Here is an 18,138-nt window from a genome sequence, read left to right as displayed (position 1 = left end):
ACTCCAGGTTTCCAGCCTGGGTGGGTGGGAGAAGGGTGGACCTGTTAACTGAAAACCAGAAGTTGGGAGAGGCTGATGGCTTGGATTTGAGAAAAAAGTGGGGAAAGGGGAGATGCAAAGGTCAGGCTTAGGCAGGTTGTGATGGAGAGATGGGGACCCTTTAATTAGGATCCGGGGCTGTGAAAATCCACTGGCGGCTTCCCCACCCCCTCCCCACATGGACTGGCTTGTGACCTGACTTCAAGGTCCCTGCCCTGGACTTGTTACTAATGGGAGACCCGAGACACACCCAGGAAACCACAGGGCTTAGAACACTTACACAGCCACCTATCAGCGCCCAGAAGAGAAAAGGGTGTCTGGCCATTGCGGCCGGATTGAAGAAGAGCCCTGGAATGAGGGGGTGTGGGGAGGTCAGTCTAGGAGAGCTTCCTGGAGGAGGAGGGAGGAGAAGGCTCAGCTTTGGTCAGGAGGGCAGTTAGCTGCAAAGGAGGGAGACAGAATGTGGGATGGGGGTGCTCACTGCAGGGAAGACGAGGCTTCCTGCCCTTGGCTGGGATTCTGGGCCTGGTCCCCTAAGCCGTCAGCAGGGGAACTGGAGGAGGAATACATCACAGCTGTTGTGAGGGGGCCCGAAGGAGATCTCTAGGGAAACAGGACAAGAATAACCATTCTAATGCCCAGCACCACCCCATGCACGCTGCCTTCTCTCCTGCGGGGGCTGCGCTTTCTGCCACGTGGACACCCCTCACTCTCACTCTCTCCTTCCTCCCTTCCCCATCTTCCCACCCCAGCCGACTGTGAGGGGAGGAACGGCGGGATCACCAGTCCCAGCGCTTGGGGGAGAGTGGGTCTTGCCAGCTGTCTCCTCCCTCCCCTTAGCCCATCACGATCCCTTCCTCCCGGTTCTGACAGAAATATCGGGCACCCGCCCCTCCCTGTCTCCAAGCCCCCTCCCCCTCCCTCCACTGTCTGGCCAGCCCTCAGCCCCTCCCCTGAGCGGGATGTGAGTGATGCAACCCCAAACCCAGAAGTGAAGGGGTGAACGAGGTCCCCTCTCCCTCCCTCTTGGGCCTCTGACCCTGCTCCCTGACGTCCCCCCAGCCCCTCTCTCACCCTGTCCCGCCCTCGCCCCTCCCCCCGTGCCCTCAGCCCCTCCCCCCGCCCCCGCTCTGCCGTGGGAGGGCCCAGCAGCTCCCTGCCCTGGCCTGGCGGGTGTGAGTCCCTGGAGGGCAGGGGAAGCTCGGCTTCTGGGATTTCCCCGGCCTCTGGCCAGCAGGAAGTCTTCCTCTGGAGAGGGGAAACCTTGCTCCTGGCCTCGGGCCAGCTGCTGAGCAAGACCAAGGTTCAGGGGAGGAGCCTGTTTCCCTGGTCAGCTGGGGACTCCCGCTGACCTCTGCTCTTCAGGTTTGGGGGTTTAGGCCTCAGAGGCCCAGAGAGCGAGGTCAGGGTGGGGGAAGAGGACGAAGGAGACGCTGGGGACAGTGGGTCAGAGAGACTGGGCGCAGACCCCCACCTGCATCAGCCGTCCTGGCTTTCCCTCCCGTCCCCGGCCTGTGGAGCGGTGGGGTAGGGGCTCTCTGGACGTTTCTCCTCTCCCCGCTGGGTGTGTGTGCCAGGCGGGTGTGGCCTGGGCACAGGGCGTTGATAAGGGGCCGCGGCAGCACCGCCCGCCGCAGCCCTGCAGGACCCAGGGGGGCCTAGAGCAGAGCGCTGTGCGGGCACAGTCCACCCCGGCCTCGTCCTGACACATCCGGTAACCGGGGGCAGGGAAGGAGGGTGCCTGGAAGTCTTTCTCTGGTGCCTCGGTCTCCGCCTCTCCGAGGCTGTGGAAGGTGATAAGCCCTGCGAGTGGGGCTGGGGGGGGGGGGCGGCCTCCTTTCCCAGGGGCTCTGGCGGGCAGAGGCCCCCTCTCTCCTCTCCGAATCTCGCCTCTGCCCTTACTCCCCGGTTGCCCTGTTCCCGGGCTCCAAATGAGCCCCTGGGGACCCCTCAGCAGCAAACACAACAGGGAGAGAGCAAGAGCCAGCCCCCGGGGAGCAGGGCAGACAGCACTCGTGACTGTGCACATTCCACCCCGCCCCGCCCTCAGCCACCCCTCCCCATCTCCCACTCCTCCGCCCCTCAAAACCCAGGCGGGGTCCCCTTCTCAGAGACCTTCTTGGGGCTGGGCTGTACCCACCCCGGTAGCTTGGGAAGAGGGGGGAGGGGAGGGGGAGAAGGAGAGGCAGGGAGGTTGGTTGAGACAAAGGGGGCAAGCCTGGGTGGGAAGGAGCCGCTGCGTGGGCTGGAGTTGGGGACAGAGCCAGGTGGCGACAGCCCTGCGGAGCCGAGATCAGGGAGTTTCCGGGGATGAAGGGAGAAGCGGCGCGCTGGGCCAGCGCCCCCTGGTGGACAGTGCTGCACCGGCAGCCACCCAGTCTCCCTGCCCTGCTGCTGTGGCCACTGGGGTGGTCTCTCCTGGACACGTGGACAGAGTGGAGAGCACAGCCCTGCACAGGACCCAGGCAAGGTCCTCACTAGCAAGACCTGGTTTTGAGAAGCTGTACAGGAACCAGGTTCTATACCAGTGCCCATCGACCCTGTCCACCTCATTTTCTCACCTGACCAGCAAGTGGTAGGTTATCATGCAGTCTTTGAGGCCCCTTCTGGCATGGGCATCCCGAGATTCCAGGTCAAGATGGATCTGATCTGGCTCCTCGTTACCTGTCTGATCTCAGGATCTCCTTCCCCTCTTGCCTGCACTCACATCTGCTCCAGCCACGCTGGCCTCCTGGAGCACACCAGGCACGGTCCCCCCTGAGGGCCATTACAAGGGTTGTCACCTCCACCAAGGAAGCTATTCCTTAAGATGTCCACTCCGTCACCTCCTCCCAGTCTTTTCTCAAAAGGCTTTCCTTGGATGAAGCCTGTTCTGACCTTCTGATGTAAAATTAAAACCACTCTCCCAGGCCTGGATCCTCCCTACCCTGCTTTTCCCAGCGCCCTTATCAGCGTCTAACACACTATACCACTTCCTTATTTATCATGACTGTTGTGTAGTGTCTTCCTCCTTCTAATGGAGTGATGAGGGTAGAGGGTTTTGCTGGATTCTTTCATGGATGTGTCCTAAGCACCTGGAGCAGTGACTGGCACACAGTAGGAGCTCATTAATATTTGTGGAAGGAACAAGTATGCCATTGAAGAGGGTCTGGGCTGGGGGCAGACAGGTCTACCTCAGATAGCTCATGGTTAGTGCAGAGATGTGGTTGTGCTACTGACAATAAAATGGGGTTTCGTTGTAAGGAGGACACTGCTGATGAGCTACCATAGGTGGGGAGATGGAGAGGAAGGTGAGGGCTTGTGGGAAGAACAGAGCATAGCTTGGCTCCTGCACTCACTGCATCACATATGTGACCGTGGGATTCCACGTTCCTTCTTATTTTTTCAACCAAAGCCCTCCTGAGCCTCTGCTAAATTAGTGTCTGAATCCTCACATGTTTTGGGAAATGCCAGCTTACAAAATAAAGCTTAACTCTGAGCATGGCCTCCAGGGCCTTCGTGGTCTCTTCCCTTCTCTCCAGACTAGTCTCAAACGTGCCCGACGTTTCACCCATTCCACTCAGTACTCTATTTGCTCACAGTTCCTTCAGCTTCCCCTACGCCCCCACCACCCCCACTTCAAACTCCTTCCCGCTCAAACACCACTTTCCCCACCCTGCCAGTGTGTATTGTCTACCCTCCATCACTGTGTGTGTCCCATCCAGCCCTGTGTCTCAGTTTCCTTGTTTTGTTTTGTCTTGTCTGCTGCCCCTCTGGACCTGCTCCTCTCAGGCAGGTATGAAGTCTGCTCACTGCATCCCCAGGGCCTGTCCCATGAGCTGCTTCAGGGGACACAGGATGCGTGGAGACAAACAGAAAGGATTCTCACAGCTCTGCGTCTGCAGCCTGGGGAAGGGACACCAGCTGCTCCCTCTGGTTCCCCCCGCCCTTTTGGTATCTTTAGTATCTTCCTCTCCATGGACACCTCTCTGCCCTCAAAATGCTCTGGAGTCGGCATCCCAAGCATGACTGGATCTCACGAATGGATTATATTCAAAGATATGAATAAATAATTCACAAAATAGAAAATAAAACCAGCTAAGAAACATTTGAGAACATGTTGTAATTTACTTGTAGTCATAGAAATTCAAATTAAGCAGTGACATCCCATAGGGTCTGTAATGTGCATCAGGAAATGTAAAATATGTCATCTGCCTCATTACCCACATCCGCGATGAATCCTAACAGAAACCCCCAAATATTGGAAGTACTTTATGCTCCAAAGGTGTTCACAGAACTTTTTGTTAAAGACCTTCTTAGTTGTGAAAAAACAATACAGAAAGAACATAACAATAAATGAATAGCTTAAGGAATTATTATAAGGAAACACCCAATATAAGCACCACGGGCCATGAGATGGCACACCCCGGCACCCCAAGAGTCTCTGTGTGCCCCTTACAAATCACAAGGACCCCCTCACCAGATATAATTACTTCCGTACTTTTCTCCATAATTTGACCACCTCTGTAGGCATCCACAAACATGGTGATTTACTTGGCCTGTTTGGGCGGTTCACACAAGAGAAGATACAGAGTTTGTGTCCTCTCTCTCTGGCTTCTTTCACTCGACATTACAGGAGCCTTTTTCTTGTGTCCCCTGGAGGCAGGTGCATGCATTTCTGTAGACCAGGTAGTTAGGGGCTGAGCTGTAAGGATTATTTGGGAAAACGTATATAAGCTCCTAGCACAGTGCCCTGAACGTGGTGGGCACTTAATACAGTTTCATTCTCCACCCCCCTCTATGACATGAGCCCTGCTCCATTTCTGAAGCAGGACTCTCTCTGCTCCCATCCCCAGTACTGAGCTGCTTCCCGTCCTGCTACTACCACTTCTTACCAGCACCCTGAATCTAGATTCTCTCCCCCTGGCCACCAGGGACAGCGCAGTCTCAGCACCAGGGTTTTATTCTCTCTGCTTCACACAGGAAGAACCCCCACTCCTGTGAGGGCTCCTTAGGATTTTCTTCCAGCAACAAGACAAAGCCAGTCCAGGTGGAGCCCACACCTCTGTCTCCCACCCCTCATTCTTCACTAAGACCCTTTATTCACAAGACGGTGCTGATTCACATTTCAGAAGATGGATCGTTACATTACAAATGAGAATGATTTAACCTGTATTTCAGACGAAGAGAATACTCAGGCTTTGGGGACATTTTTTCAAAGAAGTTGAGGCAAGAGAAAAAAATCTGGAAAGTGGAATGTGTAGGGATGGGAGACAGGGATGGTGGGGAAACAGGGAAACTGCCTGGCTGGGGAGGGGCACTGGTGGGCAGGGTGGAGCCTGGAGAAACAGCCCTGGTGCCTTTGATTCTCTGTCCTTTAACAAAATCACCGTTGTGTCCCACTGCTCAGTTCCAGAGTCTTGTGCCATTTTGCAAGGTGGGTCTTTTCGTTATTGCCACAACCGCATATCAGGTCCCAGGAAGAATTCCTGAAAATTCATATGATTAAGGAACAGACTTTATCAGGAAAACTTTTGCCAAGAGAAGAGGAGAGGAAGTGACCCCGGCTCTCTCATCACCCCATGGAAATGAGTGGCTGGACCTCAGTGATTTGCTGGACGCACAGATTGGGGCTGTGCTCCAGAGGAAGGACCCTGCTCCCTTCTTACAGGGCAAGGGGTGAGAGCAGCCTTGACAGTGAGGGGACAGGCAGTAAGAGTTACGTGCCAGCGAATTATAATAGTTTTCTGGGAGTGCAGGCAGCCCAGCGCCAGGGACCTGGGGGACGTGGGACATTTGTAAGCCCTCTGTCCCGGGGATAGAGCTAAGGACCTCATGGGACGTTGAGGGTGGGTGCAGACTCTCCCAGGAGGAGGATGAACCCCCAATACCAGTTGGGATGGTGTCCAGGAAAACCAGAGTATTCAGTTCTGCTTCTGGCTTTCTAGGAGACCTGGGCAACAGGCAACCAGTGTTCACTGAATCCGTGGATGAAGTCGTGTGTTCAGGTTTGAGGGAAACACCAGGCTCTTAGCCCGCAGTCACTGTCCCCAGTCCTGAGCCTGCACTGCTCCTGGGTCTGGGCCGTGCTGGGGCAGGGGTGAAGCTGGTGCTCAAGGGGTTAGGTCAGGAGAAGTGGGGCGAGGCAGCCTGGCTGTTAGGACCTCTGGGAACTGGGTGGTTGGCAGGCCGAGCAGCAGAGTGCAAAGCAGGCAGGCGCCTCTGAGCACTGACTGGAGTCAGGAATTCCTTCGGGGGAAAGGCTAGCTCAGAGGCCAAGGGGCCTTTATCTTCAGTGATACCTGGTGCAGGAATTCTTTGGTGGTTTCAGGTGGAAGCTGCATCATCCTCACATCCAGGAAGCATTTATTCGGCACCCGCTACCTGAAGGGCCTGTGGGAGGCCTGAGGACACAAGTGGAGCCTCAGGGCTCCCTTTCCCATGGAGGCCACAGATCTCGCCTGCAGCCGGACCGGGACCAAAGTCTTCTTGCTGGAAGGTATTAGTCTTGCTGCTCTCCTGTGTTTTCATCACGTGGATGTGACTGTGACACTGGGCTCTGTCCACATTCCCTGGATCCCGCTGGCCCTGCTCTCCTGGCCTCAGCCCCAGTCTGCTTGGCCCGGCTCTGCTGCCCTGCTTGAGGGGCTTCTCCACACCCCTCTGCGTGGCTGGTAGAGTCTTGATCTGAGTGGTGGGTTTACCGGGAACTCACTGCTGCTGGTTTTGCTCATTACCCTTGCCTTGACTCCTGCCGTGAAAGTCCATCCTCTTAAGGCCTGGCCACGCGACCCACCATCCCCCGCATTCACATCAGCCCTCTGCACACTGAGTTGTATGGCTGGAAGGGGCCGTGGAGGGAGTCATTTCTCCCCCACCCCGTACCGTTTGCTTCTCTCCCCAATGCTGAGACCCCCAACCTTACCTGAACCTTACGAGTGAGGAGGGATCTGGGGAAAACCTAGGCAGGCAATAGGCTCACTTACTCCCCTTTTGTCCTTTCCCCCTCAGACTGTCATGCTCCTGGTAAATTTTGATGCATGAGAAGCTGATTTTTTTTCTTTTTAAATTAACTTTAAGTCCATTGCTTTGGTCATTTCTAACATCCCTAGAGCACAACATGTTGGACCAGTCTCCTCCAGTTTACACCTGCCTTGGCCTCTGTCAGAAACGGAGACCCTGGGCCACAGGACCCCCAAGCTACACCTCTTTCCATTCCTGCAGCCCCTTCCCCTCCTGGTGGCTGTGTGTGCTCCACCTGATTCCTGCAGGTCATCTTGCATTCTTCCTCCAAGAGGCCTTCCTGCTTTATTTCAGTTTTCACATGGTCTGTTTTGTTCTCCTTGATGAAAGAAAATGCTTCTTAAGAGCCTCTGTACTGTAGCACATACAACCTGCACTGAAATGATTTCTGCTTCTATCTCCCCCGCTAGAGTTTGGACTCCTCTAGTAAAGTGACTTTGCCTCCTGTCTTTGTATCCCAGTGGTGCTGCACACAGTTGACACTTACTACATGTTTGCTGAATGTTGACCTGATGTTGGAAGACACCCTTTCAGGAAACCGCTAGGACAGTTTCATCTTCAGCCGCCAGGTGGCACTAACGCCCAGGTGCTACGGGTGGGCCGGGAAGGAGGATGCTTTGAGGGAGGCTTAGGGGCTGGTTGCAGGTGGTGCTGGTGGGTCATGGAGTCTTTTCCTTTTCTCCTCCAGACTGTCTTGGTCTTCTTAGAGTTTTATTACAAAGCGCCATAGACTAGATGGCTTAAACAACAGAAATGTATTTTCTTATAATTCCAGAGCCTGTGAAGTCCAAGATCAAGGTGCTGGTTGATGCCCTTCCTGGTGAGGGCCCTCTTCCTGGCTTGCTGTCTCCTTGCTGTTTCCTTACACGGTGAAGAGGGAAAGCTTTGCTATCTCTTCCTCTTCTTATGAGGGCACTAATCTCTGTATTGTATCTCACAGCTTCTACCTGCATATTCGACTGTTTCTGGCAACACTGAACACATCCACTGCTGAAGGAATAGCACACTGCAGCCAGCATCTGGCCCTGGGTAAGTCAAAATGCTGACTATTAAAAGCACTTTAAAGAGCATCACGTACAAAAGCAGGGAATGACTGCCCAGGAGTTGCAAGCTGCTGTGCCATGTCTGTGCAACTCCTTTATTCTGCAGAAACCTCAATTATTTGTCTCAAATTTTAAGAAAATATTGCCTTAATGCTACAGGAGAGAAGCAAGGAAATAGACTGCTTTAAAGGAGAAACCAGCACAGAGCTAAAGCCAAATTTTTCTTTCTTTTTTATTTATTGAAGTATAGTTGAATTATAATATTATGTTAGTTTCAGATGTACAACACAGTGATTTGATATTTTTATAGATTATACTCCAAACAAAGTCATTGTAAGTATTGATTATATTCCCTATGCTATACATTACATCCTTGTAACTTATTTATTTTATGCCTAGTAGTTTGTGCCTTTTAATCCCCTTCCCCATTTTGTCCTTCTCCCTACCCCCTTCCCTCTTGTAACCACTAGTCTGTTCTCTATGTCTGTGAGTCTGCTTCTGTTTTATTATATTTGTTCATTGCGGGGCTTTTTTTAGAGTGAACAGATGATATTTCAGATAGCCACTCTTCAAGATGAGTCCATTTCCTTGAAAATCGAATCCATATAGATTCATATGCTGTGCTGGCAGGAAGACTGACTGAAACAGCCAAAACCCAAGAGCTAATATTCTTTTGGCCAGAATAATGGAATTATTATTTTCCTAGCTATCAATCTAATCAAACAGAGCCACCTGTCAGGCAAAGCAAACACACACACACAAGTGCAGTTGCCTTGACAGAACTTGGATTATACTACTAACCAGGACTGTAAGATGTGTTTTGACCTAGTATAAAACGGATGCTTTTGAGGCATTCCCTAATTAGCATTTACTTGCTTAAACTAATTACTCAGATTTCTTCTTCACTAGCTTATTAAACTTTGTTGGATATCATGCACAAAACGGTTGAATGTGGGCATCGCAGAACAACAAACAGTGGTGTCTCCAGTTCGATACAGTGTTGACACGGTGACACATCAGTTTCAAAATTGGATATTCTTGATACTAGGTCCCAAACAGATTAAGACAAGGCTGAAACTCTCTTAAAGGCTATTACAAAATCGGAGATTTCAATGAGATACAAGAATTCTAATACTGAGTTGACAATAGCCCAGTTTCTATCATTCGATTTGCTAAAGTCCACATGAAATAGATCTGCTCTATATGTGACAGCCAGTAGCTTCAATATTCTTCAAGGAGGAGTTAGTGGACTTGGATTTGGTTTCTCAACAGTGAGTAGTCATATTGGTCACTGTTCCTCATCCTCCCTCAACCTTCCTCAAATGCCAAATATTTCTATTATTCACCAATACCTTTCTTGATTTAGCTATTAACCAGCAAACTCACTAACAGCCAAAAGGTTCCAGCTGCTCTGGACTCCCCCTTAGAGTAATGCCAGCTCCCAGAAGAAACAAGTCTGGGGTAGATCCTGCTTAAGAGGGGACAGACAAATCTTATCTCCATCTTTAGCTCCAAGGGACAAGGTAGGTTATCCAACTTGGCAAATCATCACACAAATACAAAATCCCTCTCACTATGGGAATTCCCTGGCTGTCCGGTGGTTAGGACTCAGCGCCGTCACTGCTGTGGGCCCTGGTTCAATCCCTGGTTGGGGAACTAAGATCCCGCGAGCTGTGTGATGTGGCCAATAAAAAAATCCCTCTCACTGAAGCTGTGTTTTCCTCATGCCGAACCATTAGAGGAAAAGGGTCAAACTAAGCCAGTCACTTGCAAGAGGGGTAGGTAGATGGAGACTGTTGGAAATGTACAAAATTTTCCTTCTTCATTTAGTGCCAATGCAAAGCCATTCTAGGGACTGCAAAATGTGACTTCCCAAGTGTGCTTCAAATACGTCAATGGCTGGTGCACTAGGGCTTTCCTTCATTGTGTACCTATAACTTTTACTAATGTGTTAGGTAAGGGGCTTTCCATTCGCAGATTCCACAGAGGGTCCTCCCGGTTCATGAAGGCCCTCATTTTCAGATGGCTAGATAATTCGAATGATGGAGACCTTGTCATGCTGGCTAATGGTGGCTTCAGGAAGAGACAACAACTTGGCCAATTCACAGAAGTCAAAATGTTCTTTTCCCTGGCGGGGGAGAGCGGCATCTTGGGATTTCTCCTTTCTCAACACTTGTAAATCAGAAAAATAAAATGTGGATCCATGGCCTTGTCTCCTCATGCACCACATGCTTTATTATAGGTGCTATTACCTGTACACTATGGCTACATGGCAATCCAGTAATCATCTTCACTAAAATTCACAACACCACTAACCATCTCAGTGACAGCCCTCCAATGTAACATCTTGGGGATTTCCTCCCCTTCTTCATCATTTATTTGCCAATATTTCCTTGTTATAAATATCCCCCTAGTGATTTTCCTTGGCAGTCACACCTGTGCTGTCTCCTGTGTGTACCTTGACTATAAATAAGAACAATTCTTTAAAAAGAAAGCCCTTGAAATAATTCCTATAGTTAGAAGGAAAGCCTTGCTATGGGATGAATTCCCGGTCGTATTCGGTAAGTATTGGCTGCACTGGAAGTGACCCAAGAGGCTCCTAAGCCGACCTTGTTAGGGTCTTGACATCTCTTATTATGCAAACTTTTGAGAAGCTGATGATTTAGGAACCCCTTTCTAGAAAAATGCATCCACCTAAAAAAAGCAATAAAGAAAGAAACTATCTCAAAATGAGAAAGTTCTCTTAGAAATAGAGATAAGAACTCAAAGCAGACTCTAGGTCCATCCACCTCACTACAAATAACTCAATTTCATTTCTTTTTATGGCTGAGTAATATTCCATTGTATATAAGTGCCACATCTTCTTTATCCATTCATCTGTTGATGGACAATTAGGTCTGTCATACAGAGTGAAGTAAGTCAGAAAGAGAAAAACAAATACTGTATGCTACACATATATATGGAATCTAAGAAAAACAAAAAAAGAAAAGGTCGTGAAGAACCTAGGGGTAAGGTGGGAATAAAGACACAGACCTACTAGAGAATAGACTTGAGGATATGGGGAGGGAGAAGGGTAAGCTGGGACAAAGTGAGAGAGTGGTATGGACATATATACACTACCAAACGTAAAATAGATAGCTAGTGGGAAGCAGCCGCATAGCACAGGGAGATCAGCTCAGTGCTTGGTGACCACCTAGGGAGATGGGATTGGGAAGGTGGGAGGGAGGGAGAGGCAAGAGGGAAGAGATATGGGAACATATGCATATGTATAACTGATTCACTTTGTTGTAAAGCAGAAACTAACACACCATTGTAAAGCAATTATACTCCAATAAAGAGGTTAAAAGAAAAAAAAGAACCCAAAGCAGGAATAAAAAATTACTGAAAGGCATTACCCAGGACAGATATCAAGGTCAACATCGCCAGTGAGGTCATGTTGACAGTATGCACTCCTGACATGATATAATAAGAAGGGCATGTTACCTCAGTTGTCTTCCTCTAAAAGCCTGTAACCTCAGAAACATCACACAAATCCCAATGGAGGGACAATGTACAAAGTACTTGACCAATACTCCTTAAAACTGTCAACGTCAAAAATAAGGGAATTCTGAGAAACTGTCACAGCTAAGGGAGTTGAAGGAGCCATGACAACTAAATGTAATGTGTTGTCCTGGATGGGATCCTAGAACACAAAAGGGGCATAAGGGAAATACTAAGGATATCTGAATAATGTGTGGACCTATCAATAATAGTTCCTTGATTGTAACGGATTACCATACTAATGTAAGATGTTGATGATAGGGGAAATGGTGTGTAAGGGGATGTGAGAACTTTATTATCTTCATTATTTTTCTGTAAATATAAAACCCTTCTAGAAAATGTCTATTAAAAATTAATAAAAGTTTGAAAACATAAAATTGAAAGAAAAAGCTTCCACAAAATGAAAGAAGAAGAAAAAGAAACTGGATCTGGAGGTGAGTGGGTGGGACACTGGGCAGCAGGGGTTTCATGCCCTTTGGCTCTTCCTGGGCAGAGATGGTCAGAGCTGGCAGGAACCAGCCTGTGGAGTGGACCCACTCAGTGTCCTTAGGTGTATTCAGCCTGGAGGAAGTTGAAAGCAAAACAAGGGAGACATATGTGGAGATAAGTAACTTCCTTTTGGGTCTCCTGACTCTTTCCTGGCTCCCCTGACTGACATGAGCTGTTTTCTCAAAAGTGTTTCCCAAATACTGGCCTGTGCTAAAGGCAGCTGGGGGAAAATCCATGGGGTTGGGTCTGTGAGGCAGAAGGTGGCCCTGAGGCAGGTGCACAGATGCCAGGAACCCACATGGCCCCAGTGGCCTTTCTAGGTCCCCTTCCCATCCCCTCTCCAAGAAGAATCTGCCCCTGGACCTAGGTGCTGGGTAATCTGACCTCTGGTGGAGGGTGTGCATGGGCACGTATGGGGGGGCGGGGGCATTTTCTGGTCTCTTTTGCATCCTTAGATCTCTGATGAAGAGTGAGTTCCTCTAGGGCCTGACTCCACCAGGAGTCCTTCCTCCCACCCCTCCCCCCAGTTTATAGGCTGGGAGCTCTGGACAGTGGGGAGTGGGGAGAGGCCCTCTGGGAGATAGGGGACTTTGACCCCAGACTCCCAAGCTTCTCCTTACTCCAGGTGGTCTCAGCAGTGCTGAAAACCCCTGCTGAAGACTTCTCAGGAGCTTCAAGGGTAGAGGTGGAGGCCTGTTCAGGATTCCCTGGGCTGATGGGCCCTGACAGATCACCAGAGGCCCTGCCCCTGTGACTTCCTGCTGCTGCAAACTAGATGTTCCTTTTTCACTTTTAATATAATTTAAAAAAATTTTATTGAGGTGTAATTGACATACATCATTATATTAGTTTATAACATAATGATTCAATATTTACATATATTGCAAAATGATTAAGTCAATAAATCTAGTTAATATCTGTCACCATACATAGTTACAGAATTTTTTTTCTTGTAGTGAGAACTTTTAGATGTAGTCTCGGCATCTTTCAAATATGCGGTACGGTATTTTTAACTATAGTCTCCATGCTGTACATAACATCGCTAAAACTTATTTATTTTATAACTGGAAGTCTGTACCATTTGATCTCCTTCCCCATTTCGCCCACCTCCCCCCATTCCCCCCCCCCTTTGGCAACCACCAACCTGTCTTCTGTATCTATGAGCTTGTTTGGTATTTTTTTAAGATTCCACATACAAGTGAAATCAAACGGTACTGGTATTTCTCTGTCTGACTTACTTCACTTAGCGTGATGCCCTCAAAGTCTATCCATTTTGTAGCAAATGGCAAGATTTCATTCTTTTTATGGCTGAATAATATTCCACTGTGTATGTATATATATTACATTTTCTTTATCCATTCATCCATTGATGGACACTTAGGTTTTAGGTTGTTTCCGTTTCTTGGTTACTGTAAATAATGCTGAAATGAGCATGGGAGTGCATGTATATTTTTTCAAGTCAGTGTTTTCATTCTCTTCAAATAAATACCCCATAGTGGAATTGGTGAATCATATGGTGGTTCTATTTTTAATTTTTGAGGAACCTCCCTAGCGCCTGCATCAATTTACTTTCCCAAAAACAATGTACAAGGGTTCCCTTTTCTCCACATCCTCGTCAACATTTGTTATTTCTTGTCTTTTTGATAATAGGCATTCTAACAGGTGTCAGGTGATATCTCGTAGTAGTTTAGACTTATATTTCTCTGAGGCTGCTTATATTGAGCATGGTTTCATGTACTTGTTGCCCATCTGTATGTTTGGGAAAATGTCTAGTCAGATCTTCTGCCCATTTTTAAATTGGATTGTTTGTGTTTTTACTGTTGAGTTGTATGAGTTCTTTACATAGTTTAGATCTTAACCCCTTTTCAGATATAAGATGTGAAAATATTTTCTCTCATTCAGTAAATTGCCTTTTCCTTTTGTTGATGATTTCCTTTACTGCACAGAAGCTTTTTAGTTCGACGTAGGCTCACTTGTTGCTTTTTGCATTTCTTGCTTTGGCTTTTGGAGTCACACTTAAAAAATCATTGTCAAAACCTAGGCGTTTTATGGTTTCAGAATTTACATTCAATTCTTTAATCTATTTTGAGTTAATTTTTGTGTATGGTATAAGATAGTGGTCCAGTTTCATTCCTTTTTTTAACTTTTTATTTTATATTGGCGTATAGTTGATTAACAGTGTTGTTTTAGTTTCATGTGCACAGCAAAGTGATTCCATTATACATATACGTGTATCTAGTCTTCTTCAAATTATTTTCCCATTTAGGTTGTTACACAATATTGAGCAGAGCTCCCTGTGCTACACAGTAGGTCCTTGTTGGTTATCCATTTCAAATATAGCAGTGTGTACATGATAGTCCCTAACTATCCCTCCCCCAAACCATTCTCCCCGGGTAACCATAAGTTCGTTCTGTAAGTCTGTGTATCTGTTTCTGTCTTGTAAATTTTAGTTCATTTGTATCATTTTTTTTTTTAGATTCTGCATGTAAGCAATATCATATGATATTTGCCCTTCTCTGTCTGACTTACTTCACTCAGTATGACAATCTCTAGGTCCATCCATGTGGCTGCAAATGGCACTATTTCATTCTTTTTAATGGCTAAGCAACACCCCAATGTTCATTGCAGCACTGTTTACAATAGCCAAGACATGGAAGCAACCTACATGTCCATCAACAGATGAATGGATAAAGAAGATGTGGTACATATATACAATGGAATATTTCTCAGCCATTTTCATTCTTTTGCATATGGTTATCCAGTTTTCCCAACACCATTTATTGAAGAGACTGTTCTTTCCCCACTGGCTTCTTTGTCATAAATTAATTGACCATATATGTGTTGGTTTATTTCCGTGTTCTTTATTTTGTTCCATTGACCTATGTGGGTTTTTTTTAACATGTTTACTGGAGTATAACTGCTTTACAATGTTGTGTTAGTTTCTGCTGTATAACAAAGTGAATCAGCTATATGTATACATATATCCCCATATCCCCTCCCTCTTGTATCTCTCTCCCACCCTCCCTATCCCACCCCTCTAGGTGGTCACCAAGCACCGAGCTGATCTCCCTGTGCTATGCAGCTGCTTCCCACTAGCTATCTATTTTACATTTGATAGTGTATATGTGTCAATGCTACTCTCTCACTTTGTCCCAGCTTACCCTTCCCCCTCCCTGTGTCTTCAGGTCCATTCTCTACATCTGCGTCTTTATTCCTGTCCTGCCCCTAAGTTCATCAGAACCTTTTTTTTTTTTAGATTCCATATATATGTGTTAGCATACGGTATTTGTTTTTCTCTTTCTGACTTACTTCACTCTGTATGACAGGCTCTAGGTCCATCCACCTCACTACAAATAACTCAATTTCGTTTCTTTTTATGGCTGAGTAATATTCCATTGTATACATGTGCCACATCTTCTTTATCCATTCATCTGTCGATGGACACCTAGGTTGCTTCCACGTCCTGGCTATTGTAAACAGTGCTGCAATGAACATTGTGGTACATGACTCTTTTTGAATTATGGCTTTCTCAGGGTATATGCCCAGTAGTAGAATTATTCTACTACTATGCCAATAGTAGAATTTAGCTTTCAGACTTGAATTTCTGAGGATAACACTGCAGACTTTAAGATTTTCCTTCTGAGGGGTGGATGTTCTTGGGGTGAATTAGCACCCCTGAAACAGGTCTGGGAAGATATAGCCATGGAGGAGCTCACCTTCGTTTTCCCACAGAACATGGCAACTGGGTCCTCGGGGACCAAGTGTCTATCAGAAGGGGAGGTGCTGGGTGAGGTCACGCTGCCCCTGAAGCCACCTCAGGGCTCAATGACCGCAGCAGATGGTGACCTGGACAGGAAATGAGAGCCTTGGCTGTGCCGAGGCACTGGCGTGCTCAGTAAATATTTGCTGAGTGGAAACCAGCCATGGCTGCCATGTGCAGCTTAGCTGAAAGCTGCCTGTCGTGTTCAAGAGCATATGTGACACCGCAGAGTCCTTACAGGAGGGCTGGGACCAGGGTGAGTCAACAGGACACCCACTCTCAGGTGCCGACCTTGAACTGGCACCAGCCTGAGAGTGGGGTCTCCTTGCCTCCCTGTTCACGGGGCCTGGGGCCTGCATCAGAAGAAGGGGACAAGAGCCTGTGACCCGGTCACATCACAAATAATCAACAACTAGCTGAAGTGCTGTGGGAGCCCAGCACAGAGAGCACCTAATTCATCTGGGGCAGATGGGGCAGGCTCCCAGGGGGCCATCTGAGCTGCATCTGGAAGGGTCTTCGGGCATTGGGTGGGAGGGAAGTACTTACTCCAGGTAGTGGGAGCTGGTGTGCAGGCTGGAGGCTGATGGGGGTTCTTTCTTAGGCCCATAAGGGATGGGGAGTGACCCCTAAAGTGGGGAGGTTTTCCCAGTTATCTGTTCCTGCTGGGGCTCTCCCTCCCCTCTGTGCTCCCAATGGGAGGGTCTCAAAGGTCTGTGGGCACCTTCTCAGGGACTGTGTGTGGGGATCTGCAGAGCCCACTCACCTCCCTATGGGGTAGAGTGATGTGGTCTGAATGCCTGGGGTGGGTAGAAGGATGTGCTGTGGTGTGGTCTGTCCTCCCCTGCTGGACAGAAGAGAGATGTTGACAACCAGTCCAGCCAAGAATCTCTAGGGAAATCTAGTGATAAAGGAGCCCAGCAGAAAGAAGCCGAAAGATGTGGCTGGGGTGAGAGTCACGGACAAACAGGAGCTCTCTCAGGAGCTGGGAACAAGCTCAGGCTGAGAGCAGTCTCTCCACTGGGGTGGGGGGGGGCCTTCTCCAGGTTTAAAAGGTAATGTCGTTGGTGTGACAGATGGGATGGATGTTAAGACTAAGGTGAAAAGACCCTGTGAAAGCTGGACCGTGAGACTCCCTAGGAGGACACGTCACTGCCCTGGGAAGGAGTGCAGGTCCACCAGCCTGCAGCTCACAGACAGTGAGGGTCCCCGGGCCCTGTTGAGAGACCAGCTGAGGTTTCTCAGGACAGCAGCCTTTGCAGATCTGGCTGGGCTGGAGGCACAGACCGTTTGTGATGTATTGAGTGCAGAAGGAGGAGCTGGGGTTGAACAAAGGCCACCTTGATCTCAGAGGCTTCTGAGATGCAGCCACAGACCTTAGTTTTCCTGCCTGGAATGGTGCTAGGGAGGAGAGAGGCTGCCCTGGGACAGGCCTGGCCTCCCCCTTTCATGTGGCTTCTCAAGGTCTGAAACCATCTTGTGTGGGAGATTCACTGCACTGAGAGGGACTTGGATCTGGAAAGACCATTGGTATGAAAAGACAGGGACCTGGTCCCAGGCCAGGCTCTACTACATATTGGGTTTATTCATTAACCTCTTTGGATCCTCAGTTTCTACATCTGTAAAATGGGAAGATAATTGTAATAATATCTATCTGTCTCTCATAGATGAAAATGCTTTGTCAATTTGAAAGAGGTAGACAGGCTGGGGGTGTTGATGATGATTTACGTTTGCAGCTGCACAAGGTGGCTGAAATGCTGCCTTAAGAGATTTCCCTGGTGGCGCAGTGGTTGAGAGTCCACCTGCCGATGCAGGGGACACGAGTTCGTGACCCGGTCCGGGAAGATCTCACATGTCCGGGAAGATCTCACATGCCGCGGAGCGGCTGGGCCCGTGAGCCATGGCCGCTGGGCCTGCGCGTCCAGAGCCTGTGCTCCGCAACGAGAGAGGCCACAACAGTGAGAGGCCCATGTATTGCAAAAAAAAAAAACAAAAACAAAATGTCCCTGGTGTTCTGCCAGCATGGAATGTTTACTGTCTGTCTCTCTTCCAGTGCCCCTGGCCTGTAGCTGCATTGCTGTTTCCCTCTCTCTAGGCTCCTCCTCCCTCCCCAAATCCTGAGCAGATGGTTTACAGACCCAAACACAAGAGGACTAACACAAGAGGACTTATAGGACATGGGAGAGCGAAAATATGAAACTTGCTCCCCATCGCTCTGAGAGTGACCAGTGGGTGAGTTGCCTGGATTTTGAGCCCAGACAAGAAGTT

At 48.6% G+C, this 18,138-nt stretch overlaps 1 long non-coding RNA gene across 2 annotated transcripts; it reads left to right on the top strand.

Annotated features, from left to right (window-relative positions):
* The first annotated feature begins 7,634 nt into the window (after positions 1 to 7,634).
* On the top strand, positions 7,635 to 10,296 carry LOC137211415 (uncharacterized). Of its 2 annotated transcripts, none has more exons than XR_010937085.1 (4): positions 7,635 to 7,695; positions 7,817 to 7,861; positions 7,982 to 8,070; positions 10,107 to 10,296. It is a non-coding gene; the product is annotated as an uncharacterized lncRNA (long non-coding RNA). The 2 variants fall into 2 exon arrangements; XR_010937084.1 differs by having other exon boundaries at positions 10,062 to 10,296.
* Positions 10,297 to 18,138: the final 7,842 nt, after the last annotated feature.

Source organism: Pseudorca crassidens, chromosome 2 (genome assembly GCF_039906515.1).
Source record: "Pseudorca crassidens isolate mPseCra1 chromosome 2, mPseCra1.hap1, whole genome shotgun sequence".
NCBI lineage: Eukaryota > Metazoa > Chordata > Mammalia > Artiodactyla > Delphinidae > Pseudorca > Pseudorca crassidens.
This window is presented reverse-complemented; position numbering and strand designations above follow the sequence as displayed.